The 13,262-nt window shown below is 52.0% G+C and overlaps 1 long non-coding RNA gene across 2 annotated transcripts; it reads right to left on the bottom strand.

Moving 5' to 3' along the window:
• Positions 1 to 7,632: 7,632 nt before the first annotated feature.
• On the bottom strand, positions 7,633 to 12,803 carry LOC134016156 (uncharacterized). 2 transcript variants are annotated; one of them, XR_009929420.1, is made up of 4 exons: positions 9,964 to 12,803; positions 9,742 to 9,871; positions 8,719 to 8,883; positions 7,633 to 8,043 (listed from the first exon to the last, which is right to left on the bottom strand). It is a non-coding gene; the product is annotated as an uncharacterized LOC134016156 (long non-coding RNA). The 2 variants fall into 2 exon arrangements; XR_009929419.1 differs by having other exon boundaries at positions 7,823 to 8,043; positions 9,742 to 12,803.
• Positions 12,804 to 13,262: the final 459 nt, after the last annotated feature.

The following is a 13,262-nucleotide window of genomic DNA, read 5'->3' as shown; positions in this document are numbered from 1 at the left end:
GAAGAGGAAGACAGGAAGAGGAGGACAGGAAGAGGAGGACAGGAAGAGGAAGACAGGAAGAGGACAGGAAGAGGAGGACAGGAAGAGGAGGACAGGAAGAGGAGGACAGGAAGAGAGGACAGGAAGTCCTGATGGAGGATGAATCTGGACTGAAACAGGCTCTATTATTGGTTCACAGTGAGCACGTAAACAATTAGTAAAATGAGAAACAGTGGCAGCACACACACACACACACAGACACACACACAGACACACACACAACACATTAAACACACACACGCACAGACATACCCAGACACACACATTCACACAACACATTAAACACACACTGCACATCAAACGCAGGCATGCAGCTGATTAACGTTGCGTTTTCCAAATTATAGCATTTTAAAACATTCCTGTTTCGTTGTGGTGGTGTGGGGGAAGGTGAAGGGTTAGGGCAGAGGGCCGGGGTGTGTGTGCGGCAGCTGCAGCAGTAGTGTGTGTGTGTGTGCGATTGAATGTAGGTCCCATCTAGATCCCACAGGAGTCAAGCTGTGTTGACGCCACAAAGTAAGAAAGCCCCTCTCCTGTGAGGGCTCTTTACTGCTCCTAACCTCTGGGAGTTATTCAGTCAGTTTCAGAAATCACAGATGGCTGCTGCTCTGCGATTGTGTGTGTGCATAGATGTGTGTGTCTGTGTGCATGTCTGTGTGTGTGTGTGCATGTCTGTGTGTGTGCATAGATGTGTGCATGTCTGTGTGTGTGTGTGTGCATGTCTGTGTGTGTGTGTGTGTGCATGTCTGTGTGTGTGCATAGATGTGTGCATGTCTGTGTGTGTGCGTGTATGTGTGAATGGATGTGTTGGTGTAGTGTGTGTGTGGATGTGTGTGTATATGTGTGTGTGAATGCGTATGTGTGTGTGTGTGTGTGTGTATGTGTGTGTGTTTAGGTGAAGGGTTAAAGCTTTAATGTGCCTGGGCTGTGGTTCACAGTGGAAACACAGACCCCTAATGAGGATATGAAAAAGCCTCTTAGATGAATTTAACTATCATTTACTCACGATACACAGCCATGGCTCTTCTCCACAGAGGGAGAGGAGGAGGGGGGAGAAAGAGGGGAGAGAGAGAGACAAAGGAAATAGAAGGAAGGAGGGAGGGAGGGATGCATGTTCTTTATTATTGACAGACGAGCACTGCTTCCTTCATATAAAAAATCTGAGGCTGATGGATCCACCACAGGAGAGAAGAGAGAGGAGTAGGGCAGGAGAGGAGAGGAGGGCAGGAGAGGAGAGTAGGGCAGGAGAGGAGAGGAGGGCAGGAGAGGAGAGGAGGGCAGGAGAGGAGAGGAGGAGGGCAGGAGAGGAGAGGAGGAGGGCAGGAGAGGAGAGGAGGAGGAGGGCAGGAGAGGAGAGGAGGAGGAGGGCAGGAGAGGAGGGCAGGAGAGGAGGAGGAGGGCAGGAGAGGAGAGGAGGGGGGCAGGAGGGCAGGAGAGGAGGGCAGGAGAGGAGAGGAGGGGGGCAGGAGGGCAGGAGAGGAGAGGAGGGGGGCAGGAGGGCAGGAGAGGAGGGCAGGAGAGGAGAGGAGGGGGGCAGGAGGACAGGAGAGGAGGGCAGTAGGGCAGGAGAGGAGGAGGAGGGCAGGAGAGGAGTAAGGCAGAAGAGGAGGAGGAGGAGGACAGTAGGGCAGGAGAGGAGGGGGGCAGGAGGGCAGGAGAGGAGAGGAGGGCAGTATGGCAGGAGAGGAGGAGAGGAGGAGGGCAGGAGAGGAGTAAGGCAGGAGAGGAGGAGGAGGACAGTAGAGCAGGAGGAGAGGAGAGGAGGAGGGCAGGAGAGGAGAGGAGGAGGAGGGCAGGAGAGAAGAGGAGGAGGATGGCAGGAGGGTAGGAGAGGAGGAGAGGAGGAGGGGAGGAGAGGAGGGCAGGAGAGGAGGAGAGGAGGGGGAGGGCAGGAGAGGAGAGGAGTAAGGCAGGAGAGGAGAGGAGGAGGAGGGCAGGAGGAGAGGAGAGGAGGGGGAGAAGAGGAGGGGGAGAGAGACATTCAAAAATAGAACAGTGTGAGTGAAAATGATGGAGTGAGAGTGGGGAAGAGAGAGAGAGAGAGAGAGAGAGAGAGAGAGAGAGAGAGAGAGAGAGAGAGAGAGAGAGAGAGAGAGAGGGGGGGGGGGGGAGGAAGAGGGGGAGCCTTAAATTACAGTTTGTACAAACATTTGCTCTCTGTTGGTTTAGCAGTTATGAGAGGGAGATGAAATACTGTGTGTCTAATTATCCTCATTACAGCTTAAGAGGGACTACAACCCCTCTTAGCACACACACACACACAGAACAGGCTAGTTGAGAAAAGAGGGTGTCCCAGTGGCAGAAGGTTTGGAGGGGAGGAGAGGGGGAGCTAGGGGGAGGAGAGGAGAGGGGGGAGAGGGGGAGCTAGGGGGAGGAGAGGAGAGGGGGAGAGGGGGAGCTAGGGGGAGGAGAGGAGAGGGGGAGCTAGGGGGAGGAGAGGAGAGGGGGAGAGGGGGAGCTAGGGGGAGGAGAGGAGAGGGGGAGAGGGGGAGGAGAGGAGAGGGGGAGAGGGGGAGCTAGGGGGAGGAGAGGAGAGGGGGAGCTAGGGGGAGGAGAGGAGAGGGGGAGAGGGGGAGCTAGGGGGAGGAGAGGAGAGGGGGAGAGGGGGAGCTAGGGGGAGGAGAGGAGAGGGGGAGCTAGGGGGAGGAGAGGAGAGGGGGAGAGGGGGAGGAGAGGAGAGGGGGAGCTAGGGGGAGGAGAGGAGAGGGGGAGAGGGGGAGGAGAGGAGAGGAGAGGGGGAGCTAGGGGGAGGAGAGGAGAGGGGGAGAGGGGGAGGAGAGGAGAGGAGAGGGGGAGCTAGGGGGAGGAGAGGAGAGGGGGAGCTAGGGGGAGGAGAGGGGGAGCTAGGGGGAGGAGAGGAGAGGGGGAGCTAGGGGGAGGAGAGGAGAGGGGGAGAGGGGGAGAGGGGGAGGAGAGGAGAGGGAGAGCTAGGGGGAGGAGAGGAGAGGGGGAGCTAGGGGGAGGAGAGGAGAGGAGAGGAGGAGCTAGGGGGAGGAGAGGAGAGGGGGAGCTAGGGGGAGGAGAGGAGAGGGGGAGCGAGGGGGAGCTAGGGGGAGGAGAGGAGAGGGGGAGCTAGGGGGAGGAGAGGAGAGGGAGAGCTAGGGGGAGGAGAGGAGAGGAGAGGGGGAGAGGGGGAGGAGAGGAGAGGGGGAGCTAGGGGGAGGAGAGGAGAGGGAGAGCTAGGGGAGGAGAGGAGAGGGGGAGCTAGGGGGAGGAGAGGAGAGGGGGAGCTAGGGGGAGAGAGGAGAGGGGGAGCTAGGGGGAGGAGAGGAGAGGGGGAGCTAGGGGAGGAGAGGAGAGGGAGAGCTAGGGGGAGGAGAAGAGAGGGGGAGCTAGGGGGAGGAGAGGAGAGGGGAGCTAGGGGGAGGAGAGGAGAGGGGAGCTAGGGGGAGGAGAGGAGAGGGGGAGCTAGGGGAGGAGAGGAGAGGAGAGGGGAGGAGGAGAGAGGGGAGCTAGGGGGAGAGAGGAGAGGGAGAGCTAGGGGGAGGAGAAGAGAGGGGGAGCTAGGGGGAGGAGAGGAGAGGGGGAGAGGGGAGCTAGGGGGAGGAGAGGAGAGGGAGAGCTAGGGGGAGGAGAGGAGAGGGGGAGCTAGGGGGAGGAGAGGAGAGGGGGAGAGGGGGAGCTAGGGGGAGGAGAGGAGAGGGAGAGCTAGGGGGAGGAGAGGAGAGGGGGAGCTAGGGGGAGGAGAGGAGAGGGGGAGAGGGGGAGCTAGGGGGAGGAGAGGAGAGGGGGAGCTAGGGGGAGGAGAGGAGAGGGGGAGAGGGGGAGCTAGAGGGAGGAGAGGAGAGGGGGAGAGGGGGAGCTAGGGGGAGGAGAGGAGAGGGAGAGCTAGGGGGAGGAGAGGAGAGGGGGAGCTAGGGGGAGGAGAGGAGAGGAGAGGGGGAGCTAGGGGGAGGAGAGGAGAGGGGGAGCTAGGGGGAGGAGAGGAGAGGGGGAGCTAGGGGGAGGAGAGGAGAGGGGGAGCTAGGGGGAGGAGAGGAGAGGAGAGGGGGAGAGGGGGAGGAGAGGAGAGGGGGAGAGGGGGAGCTAGGGGGAGGAGAGGAGAGGGGGAGCTAGGGGGAGGAGAGGAGAGGGGGAGCTAGGGGGAGGAGAGGAGAGGGAGAGCTAGGGGGAGCTAGGGGGAGGAGAGGAGAGGGGGAGCTAGGGGGAGGAGAGGAGAGGGGGAGAGGGGGAGGAGAGGAGAGGGGGAGCTAGGGGAGGAGAGGAGAGGGGGAGAGGGGGAGGAGAGGAGAGGAGAGGGGGAGCTAGGGGGAGGAGAGGAGAGGGAGAGCTAGGGGGAGGAGAGGAGAGGGAGAGCTAGGGGGAGGAGAGGGATGGATGGAGGAGAAGAAGAAGGCACTAGAGAAAGATTGAGAGAGGGATGGGTCTCGAGAAGGAAGGATGAAAGTGTGCGAGTGTCGAGACACAGCAACTCTGTAAACACCCGAGCACCAGCAGACATTACAAAGAGATATACCATGACTTACTCACACACACACCCATCCACACACACACACTCACACACACATGGACACACACACTCACGTTGGACAGATGGAAACAAACATCACTCACTGCTGGATTTCTGCCAAACATTTCGTTCTCCCTTGACTACACCGTCACCACGGTAATCGACCAATAACCACGGAAACCGTTTAAAAACGGAGCACAAACTGCAATGCCAGCCTCGACGGCCGAAGCAAATATGCTGCACTCTCTCTCCCTCTCTCTCTCTGAACACACACACTCACATGCAGGCTCTCTCTCTCCCTCTCTCTCTCTGAACACACACACTCACATGCAGGCTCTCTCTCTTCCTCTCTCTCTGAACACACACACTCACATGCAGGATGTCTCTCTCCCTCTCTTTGTTACACAAACACTTTGTCATCAGCCCAAACACACACACACACACACACACATTAACCTAAAAGAATCTGAGTTCAGCCGAGGGTCAAAACAAAGCCACAACTTCAGACACTGTGCTGGTGTGAGTGTGTGGGTGTGTATGACTGTGTGTGTGTATGTGTGTGCATGCGTGTGTGTATGTGTGTGGAGGTGCGTGTGTGTGTGTGTATGTGTGTCTGTGTGTAGGAAGAGTCAGAAGGTAGAACACTGCTCTGAGAGTGTTGATGTGACTTATCCAGTGCTGTGGGAGTTTGGCTGATACTGAGGTGAGGGATTTGGTGGGTGTTTGCGTGCATGAGTGTGTGTGTGTGTTGGACAGAGGCCTTTGTGAGTTCCCAGCCTAAAGTGAGTCAGGAGCCCAGGCTGGTGCCCCCTGGTGGGGCTGAGTTACCACCACCCACCCCTACCCACCCTGCACCTGCGCTCCAGGCTGGGCACCAGGGAACGTTGTTCCACACCACACTGTGTTTGTCTGCAAGTGTTTTATGTGTGTCTGCGTTGGTTCCCTAGACGATGGCTTGTAGCCCCTCCTCTCCATCCCATAAATTTACCCAAGCACATGCCCTAGAGGGTCAGCCTGGTAACCCTTGGCAACCCGGCAGCCAAGACGGCTCTGGGGTTGCTGACAACAGCCCGGCAGGTATCCATCCCATCTCTCCACGGCTGCTCTCTCACTGTCTTTCGTGTGTCTCTCTCGCTTTCACTCTCTTTTCTCTCTTTCTGTATCTCTTTCTCTTTCTTTCTTTTTTCACGTTCTCTTCTCTCTTTCTCTCTGTGTGGCTCTCCCTCTCATACACACAAACACAAATGAAAACATATACTGCCTATACGCAGACACAGAAGGGCTAAAGGGCTTGGTGCAGTCCCTACATCACATGATGATGATCTCTCTAGGATCACGACTCATCACACAGGGTTCATTCATTATTTTATATTACAGTCACTTTACTTGCCGCATCATGCTTGAACCAACACATCTCTCAAACCCAAACACACACACACAAACACACACACACATCCATCACTGTGCGTCAGATAACGGACTAATAACAGAAAAGGGACGGATGTTTGTGGGTGTTGCCACTGTCGTGGTGTTGGACTCATAATTCATAATCCTGTTGATATGATGATTAGTCAGTTCACTCCTACTGCTCTGGGCGGACACTCATACACACGCAGACGCTACCTCACTCCCTCTCTACCTCACTATCACACTACCTCACTACCTCACTCCCTCTCTACCTCACTATCACACTACCTCACTACCTCACTCCCTCTCTACCTCACTATCACACTACCTCACTACCACACTACCTCACTACATATCACACTACCTCACTACCACACTACCACACTACCTCACTACCTCACTATCACACTACCACACTACCACACTACCTCACTACCTCACTACCACACTACCACACTACCTCACTACCTCACTATCACACTACCACACTACCTCACTACCTCACTACCACACTACCACACTACCTCACTACCACACTACCTCACTACCTCACTACCTCACTATCACACTACCTCACTACCACACTACCTCACTACATATCACACTACCTCACTACCACACTACCACACTACCTCACTACCTCACTACCTCACTATCACACTACATCACTACCTCACTACCTATCACACTACCTCACTACCACACTACCTCACTACCACACTACCTCACTATCACACTACCTCACTACCTCACCACCTCACTACCTCACTATCACACTACCTCACCACCTCACTACCTCACTACCACACTACCTCACTATCACACTACCTCACTACCTCACTATCACACTACCACACTACCTCACTACCTCACCACCTCACTACCGCACTACCTCACTACCACACTACCTCACTATGACACTAACACACTACCTCACTACCTCACTACCACACTACCTCACCACCACACTAACACACTACCTCACTATCACACTACCTCACTACCACACTACCACACTACCGCACTACCTCACTACCTCACTAACACACTACCTCACCACCACACTACCTCACTACCTCACTACCACACTACCTCACTACCACACTACCTCACTACCTCACTACCTCACTATCACACTACCACACTACCACACTACCTCACTACCTCACTACCACACTACCTCACTACCTCACTACCTCACCACCACACTAACACACTACCTCACTACCTCACTATCACACTACCTCACTACCTCACTACCACACTACCACACTACCACACTACCTCACTACCTCACCACCTCACTACCTCACTATCACACTACCGCACTACCTCACCACCACACTACCTCACTACCTATCACACTACCTCACTACCACACTACCTCACTACCACACTACCTCACCACCACACTAACACACTACCTCACTACCTCACTATCACACTACCTCACTACCACACTACCTCACTACCACACTACCTCACTACCTCACCACCTCACTACCTCACTATCACACTACCGCACTACCTCACCACCACACTACCTCACTACCACACTACCTCACTATCACACTACCTCACTACCACACTACCTCACTACCACACTACCTCACTATCACGCTACCTCACTACCACACTACCACACTACCTCACTACCACACTACCTCACTACCTCACCACCACACTACTTCACTACCTCACCACCACACTACCTCACTACCACACTACCTCATCCCTGTAGCCCTGTAGACCAGTAGCCCTGTAGACCAGTAGCCCTTAAGACCAGTAGACCTGTAGACCAGTAGCACTGTAGACCAGTAGACCTGTAGATCCTACATTGACATGTTGACACGCTGTCACAGTGTCACAGTGACACAGAGAAACTCACGGACATCACCACAGTGTTATGAACACGTCAAGATCATCAGCACGTAGTTATGGCAACATCACCTGTGGGCCAATCGCAGCACGAACAACTCCAGGAAGGCGGAGTCTATGAGCAGGTTCTGGTCGTCGCGGTTGAGCTCAGAGAAGCCCGGAAGCCGGTCAGCCCAACAACGTGTGGTATCCATCGAGGCAGTGAGAAGCCTATAGAAAAGCTGGATGTGCTGGGCGTCCGACGAGGAGGAGGGAGGATCCGCCGCACTGAACTATGGGATGTGGAGAAAGGGGAGAGAGAAAGAGATAGAAAGAAAAAGAGAGAGAGAGGAGAGTTTTAACACACCTGTATTACTGGACAATACACTATGCTCCATATCACATATATATAACCCTTACCCTAACACTATGGTCCGTATCACATGGTCCAGACCAAGGCCGTAGCCGTGGAGTCAACATTGGGGGGCACAAATGAAATTTTTTATGATAATTTCGGACAGCGTGCGTGGTTGCCTGTCATAGCGTAGCACATTTATATTTTTATATCAATATTTTAGGGGGGACAATTTTACCAGATTTGAATATTTGGCGGGGATGTGTCCCCCCTGATATGTATTATGATTACGGACTTGGTCCAGACAACACAACAATACATCAATAAAAAACAAAAACAGAAAAACACTGAAGACACAAACACGTCTAACGCATTCCCAAACATGAGAGAGAGAAACAGAGAGAGAAAGAGAAAGCGATAGGAAGAGATAGACAGAGAAAGAGAGAGAGAGGAGAGATACGGAGAGAGAAAGGCAGGTAGAAAGAGAGAAAGACAGAAAGAGAGAGAAAGAGAGAGAAAGAGAGAGAAAGAGAGAGAAAGAGAGATGTTTTTAGATAGAAAGACACTCCATCCTCTCCAGCTCCCTGGGTCTCAGCGGAAGGGTGAGCCGTACCTGGCTGTAGTCGAGCTCGCGGGGGGTGCAGTGGGAGTAGGCCCTGAGCAGGGCGGAGAGTAGGCTGAGGGGGGGGGGACGGGGGAGACGACTCAGTCTGCAGGGGGCTCTTTGGTTTGGAGGGCAGGCGGCCACGACGCCCCTTCAGGTTGTCAGTGCGCACCACTGAGAAAAGAGAGGAGAAAGAGAGATCAGAATACAACACCAGACAAGAGAGAGAGAGACAATGAAAACGAGAGAGAGAGACTCAGGGATAGAGAGGGAGGGCAGGAGAGGAGTGAACACTGAAACCACTAGAGTGATCCACTCTGAAGACAGATACTAAAGATCCACATCTAAGATCCACATCTCAGATCCCATCTCAGATCCACATCTCAGATCCACATCTCAGATCCCATCTCAGATCCACATCTCAGATCCACATCTCAGATCCCATCTCCCTGAGTTGTCTCTCTCTGTGACCAGCAGAGGGCAGTGGAGTGTGCATGTCTCTGAGCCGTGAATCACTTAGTGTGAGAGCAGAGAGTGAGAGACAGTCATAGGACTGAATACAGCAGCAGCAACTAAGTGAGTTGCAGTCTGTAACTGCTTCAGACAACTTGTCCCCCAGACACTGGTCCAGCACTGGTGAACTCCAGCATTGGTGAACCCCAGCACTGGTGAACTCCAGCACTGGTGAACTCCAGCACTAGTGGGTGTAGCACCAGACCCAGGCACGGTCCCAGACCAGCACACCCATCACCACCAGTAAACAGTGGTGTTGGGGTGATGAATGAGGATCAGCTCCAGTGAGGATGAGTTGAACTATCAGTGACTTTGTGGAGTGTTGTATTGGACCACATGTGTGACTGTGCAATAGGCCAGGCCATTACCGGCCAATCAGACTCTGATTACAGATATACAAAAAGCTGTCACCATGGATATCAGGGGGTCAGTCAAATTTACTTGATTAAGAGGGTGGGGGGTTGTACAGGACATAAGCTACACATGTGAGTGATGGCGTGCTGGTGGACGTTAAGTTACCTTCCTTCACCATGCCAACGCTGAGGCACTTCTGGAAGCGACAGTACTGGCAGCGGTTACGTCTCCTCTTGTCCACCGGGCAGTTTTTACTGGCCAGACACACATACTTGGCATTCTTCTGAACAGTTCGCTGCGGGAGACACACAAATAACCATATCAGCCGAGGCAACTGAACACACACCGGAGGAGAGACACAATCAGCCGCCAAAACACTTGATTTACTTAATCCAATTCGTGTTTTTTTCTCTCCAGCGAAGAAAGAAAGCGGAAACTCGCAGGTCAAATTTTAATTACGCTCTGAAAGGCGGCGGTGACATCAGTATAATTAGATAAAATTAATTTCCTAACATGCCTCGCCTGCAGGAGGGACAATTTTATTAGCGCCACCGCTGACAATGGGGCTGAGCGCCTGGCGTGCCGAGCCGGGTCCCGCGAGACAAGAGACAGCGTCCGCAAAGCTGCATGATCAGATTGTTTGTGAAGCTCGCGGGTCAGCTCGTGGCACCTCCGGGGCCTCGCGCATCGCGCCTCTCAATGGGCCCCGCGGGAACTGTTTTCTACTCGGCTGGCTCGCGCGATTATTACTGACCTTATTAAAATGAAATCAGAAACGGGCCGCGCTGGGCCGGGTGCGCTCCCCTTGTGAAGAAGACACAACAGAAGCCTGTATTGAGATGTCTATCCGCTGTGCGCGCGCTGAAAACTGAGGCTCTGCACCTAACCGCTGACTGACACAGCTGAGCCGGACTACACATCAAATACACAAACCAGTTGCATATGCGGCCTGTAAAACTATTTAGGAATCACATTTGCTCTAACATCAAGACGTCCTGAGACTTATGAGCAGTTTAAGTCCATAAAAACGGTCAGTTCTGGGTGAACATTTGTTACTCATTGAACCACATGAATGCGCACCAGTGAACCGTTTTTAGTGTGTGTGTGTGTGTGTGTGTGTGTGTGTGGGTGGATGTGTAAGAGAGAGAGATAGAGAGAGAGAGCGAGCGAAAGGGGGAGTTAGGGAGTCTCGTTCGTTAACGCCTCTAAAACACATCAAAACAAATAAATCCAATTAGGAACCCCTCGCGCCACACATGCCTATTCCCCCGGGAGACCAATAACACACCAATTATTCCATATGCTCCGGCGTAAGGGCGGAACTGGCGCGTAATGGAGGCCAGCGCGGGATGAGAGAGGTTGCCATGGCACCCCTGATCGCTGTGACGGTCTCGCTCTCATCTCTTAAATTGTCAATGACCCGTGCGCGCGGGGATAAGTTAGTAATGGTCATTAGCCAACTAAAGCTAACCTGGTTGTAGAGAATTGCATCCTTTAGGGTTAGCCTAAACTAAACACACTGAGCGAAGTCGCACAATCCTGACGCAGTCCGTACGGACACGCGCCTATTCTTTCTTTGCTTCTATTACCTAAATCATCGTATTAGGGTTTTGTTTCGATTTAAAATTGGACTAAAATAATATCAATATTCAATTAAGATACCTAAGATAGCATAATTACCCCTGCATAGACATAATTCAATAAAAACAAAACAGATACATTGAAATATCATACATCCGTTATTGGTCCGTTATTGTGATCATTTGCACACCCAATTTAAATTTCAAAATTCTCACACGTCTCCATTTCTACCAAACACAGGTATGCTTATCAAAACTTTCAACGCCTTTTCAGAAAATCTTTACCCGTTTTAAAAACTGCCTCGACAGAATTCCCCCGTTATTTACTGTGTTGCCTTAAGAGTTGCTGTAAAACTCAATACTGAACTGCTTCTGAGGAATGTTGATTTGGTAGATTTCTCTCCCTGAAGGGGTGTGACCCTAAGCCTGATCTAGTCATGGCTGTATGCTTCCTAGAACCCCTTGATCTCTGATAAATGGATCCGATTCTGATGAACTGAGCTCTTATGAGTCTGCGTTGTGTCCTGTTCCTCTGGCTGTGGCTGCGCGAGGACGTTGTCTGGGACCTGGAGAGAGAACAGTCTTGGGTGCAGCGTGACTGGCGTCAAAGCTCAGACGCCACGCATCACGGCTAATGCAGCCTAACTCACTCATCGCTGATGCTCATCAATAGACCTGATACAGAAGGCAGGAGGCATGTGCACACACACAAAAACACACACAAATACAAACACACACAAACACACACACTGATAAGATGAGGAGGGCAGAGGAGGATCACGTGATCAGTTTGTTTATTGGGGCTTCAGGGTCCTGGCCTCACAGGCTGTTTTTAAAAACAAAATGTTGATATATAATATATATATATATATAACATATTGATATATAATATATGTTTGTTGAACTGCTATTGTGTGTTGGTGGGTGAGTGAGAGATAGAGAGAGAGTGAGAGGTAGAGAGAGCACATGAATCAATGTATCAAATGTAAAACAAACACATTAATTTGCAGTGTTTCCTTCCTAAAACAACCCCATATCTGCAGGTATACGCATTTATTAAAAATTCAATTTAAATTTCTGGGTAATTAGCACCAATTAATAAGCATAACAGCATAGTGTTGACTTCCTGAAATAAACTGTATCATGTTGTCATCTGCCCTAATTCAATTTACATTTGAAATATGATTCTAAATGTGGTGACTAAGTTCAACCTCCAGACTAGGTTTTCAGAAGTGGAAATTGAATAAAGGATGAATGTTCTATCTGGACTGGACTAGGCCCAGGACTAGGACTAGGACTAGGACCAGGACTAGGCCCAGGACTAGGACTAGGACTAGGACCAGGACTAGGACTAGGCAGGGCTGACTGTGCTAGTTGGGTAGACTAGAATCTGGGAGAAAGGAGGTACAGACTGAGTCCACAGAGTTTCACACACACACACACACACGCGCACACACACACACACACACACACACACCATGGGTGTTCTCAAAGGTTGGGCTGAGGCTTGCTGAAGCAGAGTCATGACATGTAACATGTGCTAATAGCCCAAGCTTAAATTGAAAGCCTTTGGGGACCCTCCTCCCCCCTCCCCCACTTATCGTGGCCTATCAGACAGCTCTCTCTCTCTCTCTCTCTCTCTCTCTCTCTCTCCTCTCTCTCTCTCTCTCTCCTCTCCCTCCTCTCTCTCTCTCTCTCTCTCTCTCTCTCTCTCTCTCTCCCTCTCCTCTCTCTCTCTCTCTCTCTCTCTCTCTCTCTCTCTCTCTCTCTCTCTAGGCAGTATGACTGTTCCTCCACTGCTGTCCATCTCTAATTAAAAGTGCTGGGGCAGATTAGCATTTATTTATTTATCTATTCATGATTCATTTATTTCTTTTTTTAATAATGTAGTTATCTTACAATGTATGGGGGTGGTGTTGGGGACAGTGAGATTGCTGTACAGGAACATGCTTAAGGGTTCACATGCCTGCATGTGTGTGTATATTTATATACGTGTGTGTGTGTTATTGGTCATGTTCCATTCACCCCTCAATGACTAGTAGGAGTAATGCTTCCTTGGTTCTGTTAGTTTTACGCTCTCCTCTCTCTCTCTCTCTCTCTCTCATC

Source organism: Osmerus eperlanus, unplaced genomic scaffold (assembly GCF_963692335.1).
Source record: "Osmerus eperlanus unplaced genomic scaffold, fOsmEpe2.1 SCAFFOLD_701, whole genome shotgun sequence".
NCBI classification, from domain to species: Eukaryota; Metazoa; Chordata; class Actinopteri; order Osmeriformes; family Osmeridae; genus Osmerus; species Osmerus eperlanus.
This window is presented reverse-complemented; position numbering and strand designations above follow the sequence as displayed.